At 40.2% G+C, this 24,689-nt stretch overlaps 1 long non-coding RNA gene across 3 annotated transcripts; it reads right to left on the minus strand.

Moving 5' to 3' along the window:
- Window positions 1-4,352: 4,352 nt before the first annotated feature.
- LOC125525810 lies at window positions 4,353-7,647 on the minus strand. 3 transcript variants are annotated; one of them, XR_007291427.1, is made up of 3 exons: window positions 6,986-7,643; window positions 4,736-6,915; window positions 4,353-4,627 (listed from the first exon to the last, which is right to left on the minus strand). It is a non-coding gene; the product is annotated as an uncharacterized LOC125525810 (long non-coding RNA). The 3 variants fall into 3 exon arrangements; XR_007291426.1 differs by having other exon boundaries at window positions 5,740-6,915; window positions 6,986-7,640; XR_007291425.1 differs by having other exon boundaries at window positions 4,353-6,915; window positions 6,986-7,647.
- Between the last annotated feature and the right edge of the window lie 17,042 nt (window positions 7,648-24,689).

Here is a 24,689-nt window from a genome sequence, read left to right on the forward strand (position 1 = left end):
TGTATAGCCTCCACACGAAGTCCAACTGTTACACACTTTTGACTCAACTCGATGGCATCGATCAGAAATCTCGGTGGCACCAACCTATGTAAAAGATATAAACGTTGGAGGTCTTGGTGGGACCGACTGGGAACATCTCGGATGGACCGATGTGCAATGGTAAAGGCAAACCTTGTTTCGGTGGCACTGATTGCATCAACTCGGCAGGACCGAAGTTAAGCAATAGGGGAACAGAAAGTTGGCAAGCCATCTCGATGGCACCGACTGCCTTGGTATGAACAAAATAATTGCAATAGGTAACAGAGAGTTGGCAAGGCCATCTCAGTGGATTCAATTTGTTAGGGTTTGGCTGTGGCAGTGTCCACATGAACTCAGTGAGTCCGGATAGGTATGTTTCAATGGGACCGAGTTGGAATGTATGGTTTTGGACAGATTTGGATAGAGAAAGTGGCTGAGGGTTTTGGAGCAATATCATTAAGCACTTGAGTAAATAGATCATTATCAAAACCTCATCCCCTTTTGATAGTATTGGTTTTCCTATGGACTCAATGTGATCTTGGATCACTTAACCAAAAATGTTGAGTCTTGAGCTTTTGCCAGTCCATGTCCTTAGCATTTTGAAGGGGATTGAGATCATGTTGTCCTTGCCATGCCAGTTTTGAACTTGTCTGAAATATACTAGATAGAACTATTAGTCCAACAGAAGATATGTTGACATTAATTACCAAAACCACCAAGGGAACACTTGTGGTTTCATACATCATGTCATCTTGCTTAAGGCATTACTCCATCCTTTATGAACTTAATACTCTAGATGCATGCTGGATAGCGGGTGATGTGTGGAGTAATAGTAGTAGATGCAGGCATGAGTCAGTCTACTTGTCTCAGAAGTGATGCCTATATAGATGATCATTGCCTTGGATATCATCATGATTATTTGCTTTTCTATTAATTGCCCAACAATAATTACCCGCCGTATGCTATCTTCAAGAGAGAAGCCTCTAGTGAAAAATATGGCCCTGGATCTATTTTTATCAGATATTAAAATCCAAAAATACATTGCTGCAATTTTATTTACTTTATTTTATTTTGTGTTTTTCTATCTATCTATCACTATGAGATTTGATCCTTACAATTAACCGCCGAGGGAGTTGCAACCCCTTGTTCGCGTTGGACGCAAGTATTTGGTATTTTGTGTGTAGGTACTGCTAACGAGGTGTCACGTGGTTCTCCTACTGGATTGATAACCTTGGTTGTTAACTAAGGGAAATATTTATCTCTACTGTACTGCATCATCCTCTCCTTTTCGAGGAAATCCCAACACAACTCACAAGTAGCTGGGAGGAGAAAATTTAAAAGATGCTTGGTATAGGATTTGCGATTCTCAAAATAGATCAACTGGTAAGCAATCCACTACCATTCTTCTTTTCAATTTTTTGTGAGTGTTACTACTTGGTATAGATTTGTGCTTGACACAATTACCGGAGGTAATTTCTTGAGTAGTCACCCTATGGGTTCTTTAAATGCTATGGGAAATTTAGTGGGATCACCACCTATTATTATTACTAGCACATATGCTCGTGCGTTGCACCGGGAGAGAAAATTTGTTTGTATACTAAAATTTTAATGGGAAGCAGAGTAGAGCAAGTAGCAACTGAAAGTTAGAATTCAAAAAAACTTCTTCTTTGCCGCTATACTAAAATCCTTCAGGATTCACGCCACGTCGGTCCAAGGGCTTCAGAGGCTTGCTGCTCCTACTATCCTCATTGTCCCTAGGAGAAGGAACTAACAATTCTCCACTATAGAAATCGTATGCAACTTCAAGTAGTTGAAGGTATGTGGATGCAGAGGAAGACGGCTATATGTTGAATTTTAGTGTAATCATAACCCGAGGATTTTTACAAGCACAATGGTGCATTTGCTATGTTAAAATTGGTAAAAAAATGGTTTAATGTAGCCTTTTGTATGATAGATCATGATACTGATATAAATTTGTGTACTCAAAAAATAAAAAAAAACATGAAGAATGCAATTCTATCAAATGAAGACCTTGTTATTCATATCTAGTGTAGATGACAATGAAATTCAAAATTTATGGAAATAAAATTGGAAAATAACTTGACCCCAATCTGCACCAATCTTATATTTACTAATTGGAGGCACCATTAGAGCTCCCACGTTAATCCTAGGAGGTAACAATATTTAGCCGTTGATATGATTTATAAACAAACTTAAGCCATTGGATCTTCATAACGGTGGGTTAAGTCCAACGTGATATAAGTTAAAAAAAGAGCCAATAACGAGTGCCCTAGCAGATATCTGCACGCTCAAAAGAGCAGGGGATACGTACACACTAAAAAACAAAGAGTCCATCTATGCTACGATTTTTAGGAAATAAAAGGAATTCTGACGTAAAAAAGGTAAGTCGCATCTGTTCCCACAAATTGAGAAGGAAATTGCCAGTCCGTCAAGAAAAAAAAGAAGGAAATCGCCAGGTTTCGCTCCCACAAATTAAGAAGGAAATCGCCAGTCCGTCAAAAATAAAAAGGAAATCGCCAGGTTTTTTTTGAACCACACACACTATACTAAATCTTACGTAAGAAAACAATTCATATAGAAAAACGCATCTGACACATCATCCAAGTCCAACGATCGTGAAAAAAACAAACACGAAAAACCTGACGTACAAAATAAAAATAAATGGAAATACTCACGAAAAAAACAAGGTACACACAAATTAAGAAGGAAACGCCCAGTTAAAAATTTCTTGACATCTAATTAATCGACCTGATCAAAATTAATTAATATCCATATAAAAAAAATCAAACTTAGTTAATCCGTTTGATTGTTCCACGTAAAATTCAACATAAGGATAGAAGGAAATTTGAGTACAAATGCATCTCACACGTTCAAGTCCAACATTACTGAAACAAAAAAAAAGTCTCACGTAACAAAACAGAAGGAAATCCTCACGTAAAAAGAAACAAGGAAGGCCTTCGCCTGTTTCCATAAATTAAGAAGAAACTCCCAAGTTAAAAACTCCAATGATATAAAAGGTAAAAAAACACGATCCCGTCGATTGCCCATGAAATAAAAAATAAGCCTCCATCAATGAAATATTCTTCCGATTAACATCTTGATGGACTGCTTCATATGGTCGCTGCATCCTTCTCTGCTTGGAACCTGCTCTCCTACCTACACCTATGGCCGGTGGTGCATGGAGCTGGTCGAAATTGGCCGCTAGATGACACCAGCTGCCCGCGGCGAGTAAAGACTTGCATCGAGTCAAGATTAATTGTATAATCTACGAGATGAAGTACCTAGAAAGTCGGATTGAATTAAGTTAGATGTTATTTTCAACAACAAAATCAGCCTATAGTTTTGATTTCTTGAGTGGGCCAGTTAATTTATTAGTTTCTTTTCGTTGACGACATTTTGTTTCTGCAGATAAAGCACATGGACAGTGGATAGGTGTCCCTAATAATAAGTAATCCATAACATCATGCTTCCCATATATACTTTGTACTACTACGGGTGTCCTACGTAAAAGGAAATGCAAGAGACAACATTACAAACATAATTTTTTTCCATTATATTGGAAAATAAAGGATATCCGTGCGATCAAAGAAAATTCAGATCTGTTTTGCACCTCCATAATTCTTTTTTCAAATTTAAATCCAGTTACAATTTGTATTGCTTTGCTTACTACTCCTGGTAAACAATCTGAACAAGGGAGCATGCAGTACTGCTGGGGAGGACAAATCATCCTTGCTAATTAATTGTCAAGATCAGATGTGGATGAGTGTGTCTTGCATGGCAAACATAAATAACATTGGATGGAGCGGCTCGCCGAGCTACTCCTCTAGCCTGTCGGACCTTAGCTGCATCTGATATCGCTAGGTGCAAGGTAGTGGTGTCATATGTTTGTAAGAAAAAGATAGTTGTTTCCAGCAAGTTTGGTCGAGATGCTAAATCAACTCGGTGTTGATTATTATTATTGTGCACCCACATAATATCTTTTAATACTCACAAATTTCTACAGTAACAAAACAATCTGTATGTCATACACCAAAACGATCTCATCTAAACCAAGGATTATTTATGTGATATACATACATGTATTAGGGATAAAAAGTACTATAAACATTCAGGCACATTAATCACAAAAAGAAATTCTTTAAGATTTGCTTTGGTACGGACAAGAGCTTGAAAGCCGGTTAATTCATAACAACTTATTCATGTTATTATCCAACATTTCTAATTCGCACCAACATTTATATTTACATACATGGTGTTTGAAAAATACTAGCCGTGCAGATGCACGGGTTGATGACTAGTAGAATAGTAGTTAGGATAAAAAGTTAAATTGTATTGGAAAAACATACAAAGAGAAGTGGAAGTGATAGTGTGTAGCAATTCACATAGTAATAATCTGTCAAATGGTAGTAGTATTGTTCCTCGCGGGATGGGCCAGAAACATCAAAGAAACATAGGCACCATCAACCAAAATATAGCATCCATGTTACTAAACACAAATCTCAGTGACCGGACTCGGGGTCCACCTCGGTGTCCTTTGCTCGCCCACCTCCTCGTCCTCGTTGTCAGGTAGTACCACGTACTCGTTGCCCTACAAGCAGTAGCGGAGCGTGACAAACAATCAAGGAGGGGGGGGGGGGCAAAATTTAAAGTGAAAGAAATATATGCATGAAAACATATTTGAACCACACAAAATTACATTGTAATCGAACATATCTTGCTTCTTCCTTCCTTTGGTAGTTTGGTTCATTGGTGGTCACCGACTCGTAGTAATGGCAGCACGAGATATTCCATGCATGTGCAGACGGTGAACCATCTAATGGTACTATATTCAATAAGTGGCCGGTGATCCATCTAAGGGAGTAGTAGTACACAACCATCCTGTGAACAATCAATCAAGTTGCTTGTAGTAGCTAGCTAGCTTTGTATGTACAATCAATCAAGCTGCTTGTGCTAGTTAGCTAGCTTTGTATGTTAGGAACACAATAATCAGTCGGATTGAAAGGGAATTATTCACCGATGGGATGGGTTAAAACTCTTAGTAGAGTACATGTAGTTGTTGTAAAACTCAATTCTGAACCATCAAAAGTGCTTCTTGTAAAAAACTCAGAGGTTCTACGCCCCCAGGGTCTTCTTTTTGACCAAGTCAACTCACAAGTTAGTCAGAGAGACAGGAAAACATGGTGGATTCCAGCTGATTTTGGAGCGATACCTGCATGAAGCTCCTCGAACTAAAGAATGCCACAATAGCAAACGTATCAACTCAGTGCTTCACTATTTTCTTTCAAGTCGGCCGCCTATGTAGGAGGGAAGCGAAAGGGAGGAGCGAGGGGAGAAATTTTAAGAAATAAAGCTTTGCTGTGTGCAACATCCATATTTTGCGGGGTTCAATCTTTTTTATTTAAAGGCTTTAAACAAAAAAACTAAACATCCTAGAAATCAGGACGTGACACAATGCTAAAAACATATGAAGTGGCACCCATATCAAATGTAAGAATAAGGTATCCCTTTCTAATTTAAAAGAGATAAAGAATTCATAATAGTATGATGAATATAAATATGAAAATAAGCTATGAGACACGGATGCCAGATGGCTTGCTATGTTTTGTAGCACCATTCTATTTATCCAAAATTGAGATGCTGAGAAATAGGAGTAAGAACTGAAAAATCAACAAAGCTTAGTAGAAGATATGCAAGTGTTACCTAATTTCAGACCCTCGAGTTGAAACCTTTTTCAGAATGTATAATTCATAATATTAGGGAATGCCTATCAATGAACTTCTTGTGGTCTGAGTGTCTGACATTGAGAAGCATACAATGGTAAAGCCATTCACCAGATTATCACCTTAACGCATATCCACTAAAGCTTTTGTCGATCTCCAATGTCCTGTTTAAGAAATTAAGACATCAAATTACACATAGGAGATCACTTAAATTCTGTTGTCAAACATCAATTATGTCTCAGGTCCTCATTCAAATTGTAATGGAAAAATTGTCAGAACAAATTAGATAAAATTAAACTATTAAGTACTCATGTCTATATGGTGACCCAAGCAAGGTGGTGAGCAGAGTATGTCAGGGTAACTTTATTTTGTGCTTGTATAAGATCAATAACAAACTACCTACATTTACCATACTTGCGAGATGTCAACGAGCCTCAAATGCAAGCACTGCACTGTCGAGCACACCGGCTGCAGCTAGGAGGCGGACCATGAAATATGTGTAGATGTTTCATCTTCCCAATGGGCCTATATTTAGCCCACTATTTTGTGGTTTTCCTAAAGTAGATAATTAGGCATGGACTTTATCCATTAAATCTCCATCATGTGTGTCAAATTCCAGAACTTGAAGCATGTGCGCCTTTACCTAGCCCCTATGAAATAGCTGGAGAAAGACACACCTGTCAGTGAGAAATAAAATTTTAGTAGTATAAATTTCCAGCCATATCATTCCTACCGTTGACACTTTCAATAGAGATCGGCCTAGGGGCTACAACTGTCTATCAGGCTCAAGAGCCAGCAGCATAAACAGCCAGCACATACCGCCAATAGCAAGATCAATGATGCCACACTGGAAGCTAATGGTTTTGGACGACAACATCAGAGATTCATCTTATAAGAGGAACGCGCTTTCTTGTAGGTTTAGCCCAAATTTTGAATTACCAAAGATCTGAATGAGGATAGCTTGAAATTCATCCTTGTTAGCTGAACAGGGTAGTTGGAAGAGTAAATTTGTGACTACCATGCTCCCCGTAAATAACAAACAGTCTGAGTTATAATGAATCCAACATACAGGAAATATGCAAGTCTCTTGAAAAGAACACTTTCATCAGTTGGATCATTGATACTTGGTGAAGCAATCCACGTAACCTAATTGTTCCTACAAAATTCACATATTAGCACCCTTTTGGACCGAAGACAGATCACCCAAATTTATGTATTACATGTACCTTCAACAATCCCTGTTTCATTCCTTCAGTAGCCAACTCCATCTCCTGCCACACCGAGGGCTGCAGGTCAGAACCAAAGTAGCCTCATCCGGAACGTTCAGAGCGGCACCACCAACCGAATCCTCCATGCTTTCCCTCCTTCGCTCCTCTTTCTTTGTCTTCCACACGGCCAACACCCGGCATGGAACAGGAGGCAACTCCTCCATGCTTTCCCTCCTTCGCTCCTCTATCTCTCTGTCTTCCACACAGCCGGCGCGTGAGATGGAACGGGAGGCGACTCCTCGATGCTTTCCCTCCATCACTCCTCTCTCTCTGTCTTCCACACGGTCGGTGCACGGGACAGAACGGGAGGCGACTCCTGCTCCAGCCGGCGCACGGGACGGAACGGGAGGCAACTCCTCCAAATCTAGGTCGCAATGGGCGTCTGGTACGGAGCGGCCGTGATGCTTGGAAGTAGTGCAATGAAGGATGGCTCACCACTGCCGCCGCCATTGTCGTGAAGCAAGATGTGATCTGTCTCTGTCTCAAGATGTAGTGGAGACAAACTTTAATTGATTGCAAGCCCAATACCGAGGTCGCGACATCGATGGCTCGCGGCTGGGCGCTGCCTTGATTGCTCTGCTCTGAGTTGTAAAGGGATCGGACTTTCTTGTTCTATAAGGAAAAAATCAACGAACCGAGGGGGCAGTCCTACGTGTGTGGAGGAGGCAGTGTGGGCCAAAACAAATCAAAGAGAGGGGGAACACGTCCGCATGTGTGGAGTAGGCAGTGCGGGCCGAGCTCAATACCGCAAAAAAATGTCGCGACCACGCTGCTACCTAAGGACCCAGATCCGTGGTGGACCGAGTATGATCCGTGATTAACCTATGGAGAACCATGAAAGCTTGCGTCCTTTAATATTAGCTAAAGATTAATGAAACTACATTGACTTTGGAACATGTTATGCAAAGATTGAAAGCTATGGAAAATAAAATGTCTACCATAGAGCATATTGACAATATAGATAAAAAGATCCATAACCAAGTAACTGAATTTGGCTCAAAGGTAGGAATTACATTAAATATTCCAAAAGAGAAGGAACCAATAATTACTGAGTGGATAGAACAAAGCCCTTCTAGAACTAATAAGTTGGAAGAAGTTATTAATACTTTGGATTCCACTTTTGCTTCCATTAAAACTATTGAGAGGACTCCTCCTAATAATAATCCGAAGTTCATGTATGTTCCTAAGAATAGAGGAGCCACATCTAGCAAGGGGAATGAAGATCTTAAAATGATTAGTGTGCACCCCTTTTTTATTTAATTGATAAAATGAACCTATCTATGAAAATAAATTCCTTAACTTTATCCCTAGGAGTGTGATTATTCAAAACATAAGTGCTTAGCTTCCTAGGAAGCATGGATGCATAATTAAGGAGTTGGATGTGAAAGATTCAAATACTTGAAACAATGCCTTACGCTTAGCTAGGGGCTAAAACAATAACGCTTGTTGGCAGGCAACCCAATAGTTACCTTATTTTTCTTGTTTTCTTTTCTATTTTGAGCATTTACACAATTATGCTACCGTTATGATTGTGTTTTTATGTTTTAATTAGTGTTTGGGATGATTTGGTTGATAGTTGACTTGATTATGTTAAAAAAAGAAACTTTTGCGCCTAGTACTGGAATTTCAATAATTTGTTGGAACGTGATAAAATTCTGAAGTTTTTACACATTATTGATATGCAAATTGCCCATGTTGTCCTAATTTTTTTGAGTTTTGGAGTTACAGAAGTATAGTGTCTGTTCAGATGATTATAGACCATTTTGTTTTAGACAAATTCTGTTTCCTATTGCATAGTTTGCTTGTTTTAATGATGCTATGGATTTTATCGGGGGGTATAAGTCATGGAGAAGTTAGAATACAATAGGTATTATGCAATAATAAAATATGAATGGGTTCATAACAATACCTAAATTTTATGATTGGCTTATTATACTAACGGATCTCACGAGGTTTCTGTTGAGTTTTGTGTGTTGAAGTTTTCAAGTTTTCGGCGAGATCACGATGGATGAAGGAATAAGGAGTGGCAAGACACTAAGCTTGGGGATGCCCAAGGAACCCTAAGGTAATATTCAAGGATAGTCAAGCATCTAAGTTTGGGGATGCCCTGGATGGCTAATACGTCTCCAACGTATCTATAAATTTTGATTGTTCCATGCCATTATAGAATAAACCTTGGATGTTTATATGCAATTATATGCTATTTTATATCATTTTTTGGGACTGAGCTATTAACCTAGTGCCTAGTGCCAGTTGATGTTTTTTTGCCAGTTTTTGGTTTTCCAGGAAATCAGTACCAAATGGAGTGCAAATGCTACGAAACTTTTTGATGATTTTTTTCTAGACAAGAAAGACCCTAGAGGCTTCAGGAGGAGACTAGAAGGAAAACAAGGAGACGGTAAGGAAATAGGGCGCGCCCAGGGGGTAGGCGCGCCCTGATGCCTTGTGGGCCCCTCATGGCTCTGTCTGACCTAATTCCGCCTCTATAAATTCTCTAAAATTGGGAAACCAACAGAGAGCCACCCAAAATACTTTTTCCACCGCCCCAAGTTTCTGTTCTTCCGCTATCCCATCCGAAGGCCTTTTCCGGTACACCTACGAGGGCTTCTACACCATCCTTGCTCCCTTTCAATGGTGCATGCGTAGTTCACCAGAGACCTACGAGTCCATAGCTAGTAGGTATATGGATTCTCCTCTCTCTTTGATCTTCAATACAATGTTCTCCTTAATGTTCTTGGAGTTCTATCCATTGTAATCTTATTTTGCGATGTGTCAGTTGGGATCCGATGAATTGTGGCTTTATGATCAGATTATTCATGAATATTAATGGAGTTTTTTGAGCTTTGTTATGCATGATTGTTTTAGCTTTTTATTTATCTCCGATCTATCCATTTGGTTTGGCCAACTAGATTGATTTATCTTCAGTGGGAGAGGTGCTTTGTGTTTGTTCAATCCTGTCGTGCTCTACATCCCAGTGATAAGAAGGGACAAGACACATATTTGTATTATCGCAATTAAGGGTAGAATGACGGGGTTTATTCATATTGATTGGGTTTACTTTGTCTACATCATGTCATCTTGCTTAAGACATTACTCTGTTTTATACTTAATACCGTAGATGCATGCTGGATAGCAGTCAATTGGTGGAGTAATGATAGTAGATGCAGGCAGGAGTTGGTCTGCTTGTCTTGGAAGTGATACCTATATACATGGTCATTGCCTTGAATATCATCATAATTATGCGCTCTTCTATCGATTGCCCAACAGTATTTTGTTACCCACTGTACGCTATGTGTTTGAGAGAGAAGCCTCTAGTGAAAACTATGGCCCTCGGGTCTACTTTAATCATATGTAAAAACACAAAAATACCTTGCAACAATTTTATTTCTTTTATTTTGTTTTGCAATTTACTTTATTACCTACCACTGCGAGATTTAATCCTTGCAAGTAACCACTGAGGGGATTGACAATCCCCTTATTTGTGTTGGGTGCAAGTATTTGCTTTTGTGTGCATGTGTTGTTCACGAGGCTTTGTGTGATTCTCCTACTGGATTGATAACCTTGGTTCTTAACTGAGGGAAATACATATCTCTATTATACTACATCATCCTCTCCTCTTTGGGGGAATCCCAACACGGCTCACAAGTAGCAGGAAAAATTTCTGGCGCCATTGCCAGGAAGACATCATCAAAACCTACCAAGTGCGTTTGCACAAACTATCATCTACTTGCTCTTATTATTATTTGCCTTTGACTCTCGTTTTCATCTCCCCCACTTCTAATTTTTTTACAAAACACAAAAATATTTTTATTTGCTTGTTTGCTTGCTTTGTCATTATGTCTCAAGTAAACACTAAGTTGTATGATTTTTCAAATACTAATAATAATGATTTTTTAGTACTCCTATTGCTCCTCCCGCCACTAGTGTGGAGTCATGTGACATTAATGCCGCTGTGCTAAATCTTGTTATGAAAGAACAATTTTTTGGTAGTCCTATGAATATGGTGCATCCCGTCTTAATACTTTCATTGAATTGTGCGATATGAAAATGAAAAAAAAAGATATGGTAATGACATATTTTAATTGAAATTATTTCCATTCTCACTAAGAGATCGAGCTAAAACTTCATTTTCATGATTCTTGGGATAAGTGTAAGGATGCTTTTATTGCCAAGTATTTTTCTCCCGCACATTTCTCTCTCTTAGAATTAAAATTATGAATTCTAAGCAACTTGAGCATGAAAATGTTGCACATTCTTGGGAGAGAATGAAATTAATGATAAGAAATTGTCCCACTCATGGTTTATGTCTATGGATGATTATACAAAATTTCTATGTGGGAATGAACTTTGTTTCTGGAAATCTTCTAGACTTTGTTTCAGGTGGTACCTTTATGGAAATCACATTGGGAGAAGCTACAAAACTTCTTGATGATATAATGTCAAATTACCCTCAATGGCATATCGAAAAAGCTCCAACTGGTAAGAAATTACTACATTGAGTGATAAAATGGATGCTGTTATGAAAATGGTTGCTAGTAAGAATGCTCAAGTTGATCATAATCATGTGCCATTGTCTACTTTGATTGAGAAAAAAATGATATCGTTGGTGTGAATTTTTTCTCTAGAAATAATTTCAATAACAATGCTTATAGAGGCAATTTTAATCCTAGACCGTATCTTGGAAATTCCTTCAATAATTATGGTAATTCTTATGGAAATTCTTATAATAATAAGATGCTACTGGTCTTGAAAGTAATATTAAAGAAATCATTAATTCTCAAAAGATTTTTAATGCTACCGTAGAAGAAAAATTAAATAAAGTTGATGATATGTCTTGGAACATGGATAGAATTGCTCATGATGTGGAAAATCTCAAATCTAAATTTTTTCCACCTAAGCTTGATATCAATGAGTCCATTAAATATGTCTGCGTCTCCATTAGTGAAAGTAAAGAAAGAACTGCTAGGCTGAGAGCTAAGCGATAATTCCTAGAAAAGGCTATTCCACCCAATTTTTTATGTAATCATGATGAAGATATTAAAATGATTGGTGTCTCACACATAGAATCTTTATTTAGTAATATAAATATTGATGAAAAAGGGACTGGAAATGAGTCAACTTTAGCTAGAAGGTGTCCCAATTTTCTAGAGGGTGATGATCTTAATGATAAAAATAATAAAAGTGGGTTTGGAGAGGTCAAGACTTTAACTAGTGATGTGCAAACTACTTTGGATTACAACAACTTTAATTATGATAGTTGTTCTTTCATTTAGTGTATTTCCTTGTTGCAATCCATGATAAATTCACCCATGCTTATGAACAAAATAAAGCCTTTACTAAACATATTGTAGAAGTTATAATGAAAGCTTTTGAAGAAAAACTAGAGTTGGAGGTTTCAATACCTAGAAAATTGCATGATGAATGAGAACCTACTATTAAAGTAAAGATTAAAGATTATGAATGTAATTCTTGATGTGATTTGGGTGCTAGCATTTCTACTATATCAAAATCTTTATGTGATGTGCTAGGCCTTGTTGATAAGATGAATGTTACCTTAATTTGCACTTAGCAGATTCAACTATTAAGAAACCACTCGGTAGAATAAATGATGTGCTTATTATTGCTAATAGAAATTATGTGCTCGTTGATTTCATTGTGCTTGATATTGAATGTAATCCATATTGCCCTATAATACTTGGCATTTCCTACGAACCATAAGTGCTATTATCGATATGAAAGAAGGAAACATAAGTTTCCAATTACCATTAAAGAAAGAAATTAAACACTTCCCTAGAAATATAATTAATCCACCATATGAATCAATTATGAGTGCCACCTATGAGCTGTAATCTAAGGATGAAAATACTTGAAACTATGCATTACGCCTAGCTAGGGGCGTAAAACAATAGCGCTTGTTGGGAGGCAACCCAATGAATAATTTTTTTTCTTTTTTCTTTCTATTCTTGAGTGTTAGCACAATTATCCTACTTTTATTATTGTGTTTTTTTACATTTTAATTAGTGTTTGTGCCAAGTAAAGCATTTAGGTTAATTTTGCTGATAGTTGACTTGATTCTATGAAAAAGCCGAAACTTTTGCGCCTAGTACTGGAATTCTTGAGATTCACTGGAATGTGATAAATCCTGATTTTTTACACATTATTGATATAAAAATTACCCACGTTGTCCTAATTTTTCAGTATTTTGGAGATACAGAAGTATTGCATTTGTTCAGATCATTACAGACCATTCGGTGTTTGACTGATTCTGTTTTTGTTGCATAGTTTGCTTGTTTTAATGATGCTATGTATTATATAGGTGGGTATAAGTCATGGAGAAGTTAGAATACAATAGGTATTATGCAATAATAAAATACGTATCTATTTATAACAGTACCTAAAATTTATGATTTGCTTGTTATACTAACGGATCTAACGAGGATTCTGTTGAGTTTTGTGTGCTAAACTTTTCTAGTTTTGGGCAAGATCATCACGTATGAAGGAATAAGGAGCAGCAGGACCCTAAGCTTGGGATGCCCAAGGCACCCGAAGGTAATATTCAAGTACCACCAAGCATCTAAGCTTGGGGATGCCCCAGATGGCATCCCCTCTTTTGTCTACAATCCATCGGTATATTACTTGGAGATATATTTTTATTCATCACATGATATATGAGTTTTTCTTGGAGCATCATGTATTATAGTAGTCTTTGTTTTCTTTTTAGTTTGCAAAAATCATTGTTTGATGCACACAACTTCTGAGAGGGACACACATTTATTCGTGATTTGTTAGAATACTATATGTGCTTCACTTCTATCTTTTGAGTTAGGTAGTTGCTGTAGTGCTTCACTTATATATTTTAGAGCATGGCGGTGGTTATATTTTAAAGAAATAGTTGAACTCTCATTCTCCACTTATATCCTTTTGATAGTTGGTAATAGTAATGGCAACACGTACGGGTTATAAAATGGTCTTGATATGATAGGTATACAAGAGGGATATAATAAGTGTCTTCGTTTGCTTGGAGGCCGGGGGCGCATGATGGTTAGCTCCTACCACCCCCTAGGGGCATGTGTAGTAGTACTTTGCCTCGATCGCTAATAGACTTTCGCAATAAGTATGTGAGATCTTTATGACTAATGTATGTCAATGGCTTATATGCACTCTCATGTTTCCGCAATTTGAAAGCCTCTTCGGTACCGTGCATTGCCCTTTCTCATATCGAGAGTTAGTGCGAACTTTGATGGTGCATCCAAACCCCATGATAGGATATGCTCTATCACACATAAGCCTCCTTATATCTTCCTGAAAACAGCTAGCATACCTAACTATGATGGCATTTCCATAGCCATTCCGAGATATATTTCCATGGAACTTCCACAGTTCTGTTATTATTACATACATCTTCATTGTCATACTGCTTTGCATGATCATATAGCTGTTGTGGCTCAGCCACCGTTTGTCATTATCATACATGTTACGCTAGCATCATTGCACATCCCGGTACACTGCCAAAGGCATTCAAATAGTCACATGTTTCAGTTTTATCGAGTTGTAAGTAAATAGAAGTGTGATGAGCATCATTATCAGAGCATTGTCCTAGTGAGTAAATAAAGTAAAAAAAGGTAACAAAGAGACCAACAAAAAATTGACAGAAAAAGAGAGAAGGGGCAATGTTACAATCCTTTTCCACACTTGTGCTTCAAAGTAGCACCATGTTTTTCATATAGAGAGTCTCCTATGTTGTCACTTTCATATATTAATGGTAATTTTTCATTATTTGAACTTGGCTTGTATATTTCGACGATGGGCTTCCTCAAATGCCTGAGGTCTTTATGAGCAAGAAAATTGGATGCACACCCACTTAGTTACCAGTTTGAGCTTTAAAACACTTATAGCTCACTAGTGCGCATCGGTCCTAAACAAACGGTTTTTTTACCCCTTTCCGCGACGGCATTTGGAACCGTCGCCAAGTGGGTGTGTGCGATAGGGTGTCCTTCCCACACGACCCAGAAATCGTCGGGGATAGGCCCGACTAGGACCCAGGCTGGGGCCATGTGCGATCGGGCGATGCATCGAAACCCAATCATTTCCGTAGGTACGTACATCCCACACGGTGAATCCTAGAAGTCATTTTCGTAGGTATGTACATCCCACACAGTGAATCCGAGAAATCATTTCCTTAGGTATGTACATCCCACAAGGTAATCCGAGAAAATCATTTCTGTAGGTATGTACATCCCACAAGGTGAATCCCAGAAAAACATTTCTGTTTGTATGTATATCACACATAGTCAATCCAAAGAATATGTTTAAGTTCTTATGTACATCCCACACTGTCAATCCAGGGAAGACGTTTTTGTTCGGACGTAAATCCCACACAGTTTTATGTGTAGGCTCGTGTGTGAAAGGTGTAACTGTCACACACGGTCTTCCTTGGTTAACTGTTTGCTTTTATCAACTATATCACACACGATTTGATGAAGAAAACTGTGTGGCATTGGGCTATTCATCGCAACCGCTTTTCCTGCTAGAACCGTTTGCAAAGGTCCATGACACATTTAGCAGGTTTATTAGTTTACAATTAATAATTCAAGTATTACGCAAATTCACATTTCATATCGAATAGATGTTCTCCAATTACATATCAGGCACATAAATATATTATAATATCACAGTACGACATATAGCTAGTTCAACTTCATAAGAAACATATATATTCATTTCCCTAATCGAGATCATCCAGGATCGTTTTATCCACCTCTGCTTTTAGTTCAGTAAGAACCCGTGCAACCCGTTTTGCACGGGCCAACTGGGAAAGTGCCTCCTCCTTCGCCAACACCATCTTAGCAAAGTCTTTAAAAAAATCTGAGCTCATTCTCCACCTTCAATTTTTTATCCCGCATCTTGAAATATGCTTCAGTGTTGACAAGACTTTCTCTAAGCCTAGCTGTGTTCACTTCCTCATACATGCTCCAGAGCTTCGTTAGGCACATCATCAAAGACTGTGGCCACTCTTGATCAACCCACTCCAAGTAAGAACACTTCTGTTCATCCTATTATATTTAAAACTAGATCAGTAACAATTGTAGGGGAAATGGGTTTATAGCAACATAGAAAATCACCAATGCTTATTTTGAAAAACTGAAGAAACATGTTAATTATGACATATCTTCTCAAAAAGATCAATGTGCAAATGAAATAATTGGTACTGAGACAACAAACAAATTCTGGAACATCAGAAGCTATAATTAACTACAACGACACTACTAGTTCTTACTCATGTACAATAAATAACAAATTGAACATTTTATGAGGAAGGTAAATATAACCGCAACAGCATAGCGACAGTGTTTGGATGACAACAAATTGATACTAATAGGTGTGTACATGCACAAATTTAGTAACATAGAACTAATAGCACTAAAGCCGTCCACTATGTATGCCAAAACTAGTGTAAAGACAACTGTTGCTACATCTCGCACCGGTGCCCTGAACTGGCGAGCCGATGCAGCGTAAAAAAAGGGACCCGGACTCCGGAGCACGTAGTTGCTCCGATGCCCAGTTCCTTCGTGCCATAAAGATTTAGTATTTTACTGCTTGGCTGCTCGGATGTGTAGACCAAAGTTGACTGCACAAACTGCTGAAGCGATGCCAAATAATTTTCTAATGGCACCGCTGATGAGATGGCAACAATTTTAGATACTTAGGTACAAACTGTGACACTGTCTTAGGATGCGTTTGGTTGAAGGTGTGGTATGAATGGGTTGGGACCATGACAGTGTCTGAATCACATCTAAAAATGATTTGTAACAACGAAAGAGGGTCTAACCTTCTCTGCACATGCCAGAAACTTCCTCCCACTGTCCAAATCAAACGCAACTAGCTTCACGCATGGAGATTGATGGTGACAACGAGCAGATAGATCTTCAGCCACCAGCTCCATTCATTGCCACTGATGGTCCTAGGGAGCTACAAGAGGAAGAAATGACTCAAATCGACCTCGGGTAAAAATCCTTCATCCAGAGAAGCAGAGACCCAAGAGAGAGAAGCAGCAGCATAGGAGGAAGGACTATAGCTTAGCAAGAAGAAGAAGAGGAAACAAGGGAAACATGACTTGTGGTCGGGAAAAAGTGGGAAGGGGAAGGGGGGGGTAGATATTTTGGCGGTAGGCCAAAATTTTGGAAATGTGGAGGGAAACTTTGCGCGGTCGCCGGACCATTCACTTTGAACGATTGTGTGCATCGCAAATGATTCTTCTGCTTTACGCGCATGGGATGAGTTTGATAATTCAAATTTTGGTCTCAAGGCATGGGCACATTCACTTTGAACGCGCGGTGCCGCCGGACCATTCACTTTGAACGATTGTGTGCATCGCAAATGATTCTTCTGCTTTACGCGCATGGGATGAGTTTGATAATTCAAATTTTGGTGGAAATTTCCCCGGGTATGTCATTGCATAATTTAACATCGCTTGCTAATTTGGGCACACAAAAGAGCGTACAGCAGACAGACCACACTTACTGAATCGAGCAATTTTAGTAATTAAATAGAGCCAGTTGACCTAAACATTGCTCTAACAAAAGACCAGCATTAAAAACAAAGCCTAAGTACGCATAACAAAATAGCGCCACACGCCTATGCATCACCGGTGTGAGATGAGACGTCATGACTTGTCCTGGCGACATGCCGCCATTGGTGGACTCCCGCCCCCTGCTGAAGTCGACCGTGTCCTCGTCCTCGGCGCTCCTCAAGGTTGTAGTACTCGTAGTAGTGGCCTGCGCCAGAGCTCGCGTTGGTACTCCACCGCCGATTCCTTGATAGACTCTATCGACCTCGGCCAGCGCAACTCCTCCTCCCGGCGCTCCTCGATCTCCGCCGCCTCCTGCATCTCCAGCTCCCGCTCGGCGACCTCATGAGGAAGCAGGTGCTCCATGGCCACCGCCGCCTTTTCAGACGTGGGTTGCATGCTGGAGTCCGAGGTGGCCTGGAATATCTTGGCGTGTGCATCCTCGATCTTGGCATGGATGGTCCTCGACCCGGGCTAGGGCGACATCAGCGGCACGAACGGCAGCTCGAGCGCTCTCGGTGTTTCCAGCCGCCATTGCAGCAGCAGCTGCCGTCTCGGCTGCTACACTGCCCTGTCGGCTGCTGTAGACGCCCTCTCGGCGGAAGCGACCGTGCTCAATGTGGATGCGGCAGCACTCTCGGCGTAGGCGGCCGCGCTCTTGGCGCAGAGGCGGCGCTCGGGGGGGGGACACGGCCTTCGTACGGGCCTTCACGAATTCCACGATGTCATCTTTGCAAGAAGGGGGTGCGGAATGGGGATGGATTCGTGGATTCGGGGGTTGCCGACTAGAGCAGACAAGCCGGTGAAGCTTAAGGAGGGAGACTTAAATAGACCCAGATATTTTCATCGCAAATGGTTCCTAAAAACAACCGTGTTGTTGTAGATACTACCTCTCTCTCAGTTTACAGGGCGTGCGTGTGCCCCTAGGTCGTCAATTTGACCAACCTAATACAAGTCATATATTACAAAAAATATACCAATATAAACTTCAGATGTTCTATTTTCAAACCGTATAATTTTTGTGTTATATAGTTTATATTAAGGTGATAAAATTGGCAACCTAGGTATACACGTAGGACTTGTAAATTGAAACGGAGGTAGTATTTTTTATTAGCTGTGAAAGATGAATTTGGAATAAAGTGCCAACGGATGGTGTTTTAAATGAATGAGAAATCTTGTAGTACTAATACAGCTGTCATGTCAAATTTTGGAAAATTTCAGGGGTCATTTGACCTTCTAAGACATTTAAGTGATTTTCTAGCCATTTAATGACCGTAATTGAAATTTGAATTACATGTACATGCAACAGCTAACCATAAGGTTTGAAAACTCATATTTTGTGTACTTGTGTGCAATTTAATTCAATGTGCAGTAAATTGGAAGGAATTTTCAAACATATTGGTCTAATGCCTATGACACAAAAGCATGGAGTGACATGGCATTTTAATTCCAAAAAATAAAAAAAAATCAGAAACATGAAACCTTGGTTGATGTAATGTCATGCCACCAAGATGATGTGGTAAAAAATGGCATGTTTGACAAAAGTTTGGAAACACCCCTCACAAACTGGAGCAACTCACTAGAAGGCTCGTGGTTCCGAGAGGGAACAATGCATGTTTGATGACGAACGGGAGATAGCTTCCTCATCCGCCTTCAAATTTTTTCTACATCAAGGTGCACTACTACAACTGTAATGTGAAATTTTTGAAAATTCTAGGGTCATTTGACCTTTTAAAGACATTTAAGTGATTTTCTAGCCATTTAATGACCGTAATTCAAATTTGAACTACATCTACATGCAACTAACCAAAACGGTTTGAAAAATCATATTTGTGTACTTGTGTGCGAGTTAATTCCATGTGCAGAAAAACTAGAAGGAATTTTCAAACATATTTGTATCACGACATGGACACATATGCATGAATACGTATGCATGGAGTGGCATGGCATTTTAATTCCAAAAAAAAAAAAACACATGAAACCTTGGTTGATGTAATGTCATGCCACCAAGATGATGTGGTAAAAATTGGCATGTTTGACGAAAGTTTGGACACACACTCACAAACCGGAGCAACTCACTAGAAGGCTCGTGGTTCCGAGAGGGAACAATGCATGTTTGATGAAACGGGAGATAGCTTCCTCTTATGGGCTTCAATTTTTTTCTACGGTTAACGTGCACTAATACAACTGTCATGTGAAAAATTGGAAAATTCTAGGGGTCATTGACCTTTAAAAGACATTTAAGTGATTTTCTAGCCATTTAATGACCGTAATTCAAATTTGAATTACATCTACATGCAACACTAACCAAAACGGTTTGAAAAATCATATTTGTGTACTTGTGTGCGAGTTAATTCCATGTGCAGTAAATTAGAAGGAATTTTCAAACATATTGGTCTCACGACATGGACACATGCATACGTATGCATGGAGTGACATGGCATTTTAATTCAAAAAATAGAAAAATGATGAGAAACACATGAAACCTTGGTTGATGTAATGTCATGCCACCAAGATGATGTGGTAAAGAAATTGGCATGTTTGACAGAACGTTTGGACACCACCCCTCACAAACCGGAGCAACTCGCTAGAAGGTTCGTGGTTCCGAGAGGGAACAATGCATTGTTTGATGACGAAGGAGATAGCTTCCTCTTACGGCCTTCAAATTTTTTCCTATTTAACATGCCACTAAAAACATCATGTGAAAATTTGGTAAATTTCAGGGGTCATTTGACCTTAAAGAATATTAAGTGATTTCTAACTAACCATTTAATGACCATAATTCAAATTAAACACTACCAGCAACGCAACATAAATTGAATCATTGTGTTATTCATAAATTATTCAAACATATTGGTGTCAAGGCATGGGCACATGCATGGAGTGCATGCCATGGCATTTTAATTCCAAAAAAAAAAATGATCAGAAAAACATGAAACCTTGCTTGATTTAATGTCATCCACCAAGATGATGTGGTAAAGAAATTGGCATGTTTGACGAAAGTTTGGACACACACCCCTCACAAACCGGAGCAACTCGCTAGAAGGTTCGTGGTTCTGAGAGGGAACAATGCATGTTTGATGACGAATGGGAGATAGCTTCCTCTTACGGCCTTCAAATTCTGTCTAACGTGCACTACTACAACTGTAATGTGAAATTTTGGAAAATTCTAGGGGTCGACCTTTAAGACATTTAAGTGATTTTCTAACCATTAATGACCATAATTCAAATTTGAACTACATCTACATGCAATGCCTAACCAAAACGGTTTGAAAAATCATATGTGTACTTGTGTGCGAGTTAATTCCATGTGCAGTAAATTAGAAGGAATTTTCAAACATATTGGTCTCACGACATGGACACATGCATACGTATGCATGGAGTGACATGGCATTTTAATTCAAAAAATAGAAAAATGATCAGAAACACATGAAACCTTGGTTGATGTAATGTCATGCCACCAAGATGATGTGGTAAAGAAATTGGCATGTTTGACGAACGTTTGGACACACGCCCCTCACAAACCGGAGCAACTCGCTAGAAGGTTCGTGGTTCCGAGAGGGAACAATGCATGTTTGATGAACGGGAGATAGCTTCCTCTTACGGCCTTCAAATTTTTTCCTACGTTTAACGTGCACTAATACAACTGTCATGTGAAAATTTGGTAAATTTCAGGGGTCATTTGACCTTCTAAAGACATTTAAGTGATTTTCTAACCATTTAATGACCGTAATTCAAATTTGAACTACATCTACATGCAACGCCTAACCAAAACGGTTTGAAAAATCATATTTTGTGTACTTGTGTGCGAGTTAATTCCATGTGCAGTAAAGAATTTTCAAACATATTGGTGTCAAGGCATGGGCACATGCATGGAGTGCATGCCATGGCATTTTAATTCCAAAAAAAAATGATCAGAAAAACATGAAACCTTGCTTGATTTAATGTCATGCCACCAAGATGATGTGGTAAAAAAATTGGCATTGACGAAAGTTTGGACACACACCCCTCACAAACCGGAGCAACTCACTAGAAGGTTCGTGGTTCCGAGAGGGAACAATGCATGTTTGCTGACGAACGGGAGATAGCTTCCTCTTACGGCCTTCAAATTTTTTCCTACGTTTAACGTGCACTAATACAACTGTCATGTGAAAATTTGGAAATTTTCAGGGGTCATTTGACCTTTTAAAGACATTTAAGTGATTTTCTAACCATTTAATGACCGTAATTCAAATTTGAACTACATCTACATGCAACGCCTAACCTAAACGGTTTGAAAAATCATATTTTTGTGTACGTGTGCGAGTTAAAAACATCACCAGACAATGTAAATATCTGGTGTTCAAAAAACAAAATGTAAAGATCTGGCAAGACAACCGGCCCCCACACGATTAGGCAGTCTATCCTGGCTCGAGGTTTGGTAGGTGAATGGCGGGGATCATTAATCAGACACGGTTCTGCATTGGAAACTGTTAGCTATTATGTTCACACACGGATGCCTATAATGTTCACACACGAATTTTGCTGCGTGAATCGTGTGTAATTCAAACTACAATACTCATAAATTCCGGCGATCGGTGTTTGTACTGTCCCCGTCAATCTATATGTAACGCCTCAAGACCGTTGCGCCGGGTGTCTTCCAGTTATTCGCTGTTGTTGCCTTTTCATTTGTTTGTGTGTCATGCATTTCATATCATGTCATCATGTGCATTGCATTTGCATACGTGTTCGTCTCATGCATCCGAGCATCTTCCCCGTTGTCCTTGCAATCCGACACTCCTATGTCCTCCGGCGCCCCCTTTTGCCTCTTTTCGTGTGCGGGTGTTAAACATTCTCGGAATGGACCGAGATTTGCCAAGCGGCCTTGGTCACCACCGGTAGACCGCATGTCAAGTTTCGCCATTTGGAGTCCGTTTGATACTCCAACGGTTAACCGGGACCGTAAAGGCCTCGTGTGTGTTGCAGCCCAACACCCCTCCAAAGTGGCCCAAAACCCATCCAAACCCCCTCCATCCTCTCTGTCGTTCGATCACGATCGCGTGGCCAAAAACCGGTCCTCATTTGGACTCTCCTAGCTCCCTCTACCTATATATATGTCCTCTCCCCCGAAATTTTCGCGGATGAACCCTAACCCCGCTCCTCTCGCGCTGCCGGACAAAGATCTCCGCCGACGGACATGTCCGACGCCGTCCCGCGCCAAACCCTCCGCCGCCACGTGGCGCCACCGCGCTCGTCCCCGCCGCCGGCCCGCGAGCCCGTGTTGGGCCTACCGGTCCCGAACCGCCGCCTCCGCCGCCCGCGCGCCCACGCTCGCCCGCCTTCGCGCCCGCCTCGCCGGCGTTCGTCGTCCACCGCCGCCTCGGCCCCACCGGAGCACGCCGCCGCCTCGATGCACTCTTGCCGCATCAGGTCATCGACCACCGCGCCCATCCCCATCTCCTTATTCCTCCTCTGACCGACCTCTCTCACCTCACTCTCTCTGTCTTCCCTCCCCGCTGGATCCTCCACCGCCGCCCCGTAAAGCTCCGCTCGACACCGGCGGCCGTCACCGATGCCGGGAACAGAGGCCCCGCCCCGTTCTCCACCGGATCTGGCTGCCCGCGCTGCCTCGCTTTCGTCCCTCTCGCTGCAGCCCTAGCGCCGCCGGCCTCGTCCCTGGTCGGGAGGAGGACGATGCGCGCCAACCGCCTCCCCTGCAGCGTCCATGTGGGCCGGCCCATCTCCAGCCGGCCCAGCTCCCTCCTCCTCAGATGGGCTCAGCCCATTGGTGAGTTCCCGCTATACCCCGCCCGTGCGAGGAATTCTATGTTGCGCCTGCAAACCCTAGATCCAAAAGGGTTGACCCCGTTTTCCCACTAAGTCATTTTTTCTGCTATATTTTTAGCCCATGTTCATCATGCTATAACTTCATGTGTACTGCTCCGTTTTGTGCATGCAATATATCAAAATGTTCATCATGATGTGCTCTTCATTTTGTTCCATTGTGACATGCTTGTTTGAGTCCATCTTGATGGCCCAAATGTTGATGCAAGAGTTGCTATAAATTGTTAGGTGCTGTTAACTTAGCAGATTATGAAGCTTTTTGTCATTTTGCACATTTTGTGTGCTGCATATGGGCATGAGTCCTACATGTATTTTGATCTATGCCATGCCATCTTTACAGGGGTGTATGCCATGTTTTTGTGATCCTTGTTGGTGACTAGCACAAGCATGCAAAGTAGCCTTCGTGATATTGCTGATTCAGGATCTTAGGATTTCAGTCATTTTCCTGCTGTTATTTTGATGCCATGTAACCATGTTGCTATAGTTAGATACATGCTTTATTTGAGTTGCTTCAGTAAGGATGATTTGGACAGATGGTTGTGCGTTATCCATCCATGTCCATGTTTGCAATTCTGGAGTGCCCTAGCATGTCTTAATCTTGCTCTACTGTTGCTATAAAATGTTCCTGGCAGATTGTTTACATGTTATCAATTTTGCCATGGTTGTTGTAGTTGATCCATGCATGCTATAAACTTGTTCTTGCCATGGTTAGCCTTATGTTCATGTCTTCTTGCTGGTAGTATGCTTAGTTTGTCATGCAAGGCTTTGTGATGAGTGAATCAGCTCGCAAAGATGCCTTCATAACTCTGTTTTGCCATGCTAGTTTTCTGCTAAGTCTGAATCTGTTAACGAAACTTGCTATGTTTACATGGGTGCCATCATATCTTCCGTGCCTTTTTGGCTTATGGTCAGTAAGGGACTTTTGTTCTATGCTTTGAGTAGATTCACGCCATGACTTGTATTGCTATGATATGTTCCTTTAGCATGTTGTTTTCTTGCTCTAAACATTGCTTCCTGATGATAATTCCTAGCATGTTAGTATTTTCACTAAGTTTGTGAAGCTGATATCTTTTGCACTTTTTCCATGCTTGTTTGAACCTGCTCTTGTGTGATTTAGCCATAGCTCAGTGTTCATATTTTGTCAAGCATCTTGAGTAGATCATTGCCTTGTGCTTTGTTGCTATGTTGGAGTGCAGTAGCTTAGTTTCTTGTGCATTCTAGATGGCATCATGCTGTTAATCGCAGAATTGTGCCATTCTTGTTTTGCTTGCC

The sequence above is a fragment of the Triticum urartu genome, chromosome 7 (genome assembly GCF_003073215.2).
Source record: "Triticum urartu cultivar G1812 chromosome 7, Tu2.1, whole genome shotgun sequence".
NCBI classification, from domain to species: Eukaryota; Viridiplantae; Streptophyta; class Magnoliopsida; order Poales; family Poaceae; genus Triticum; species Triticum urartu.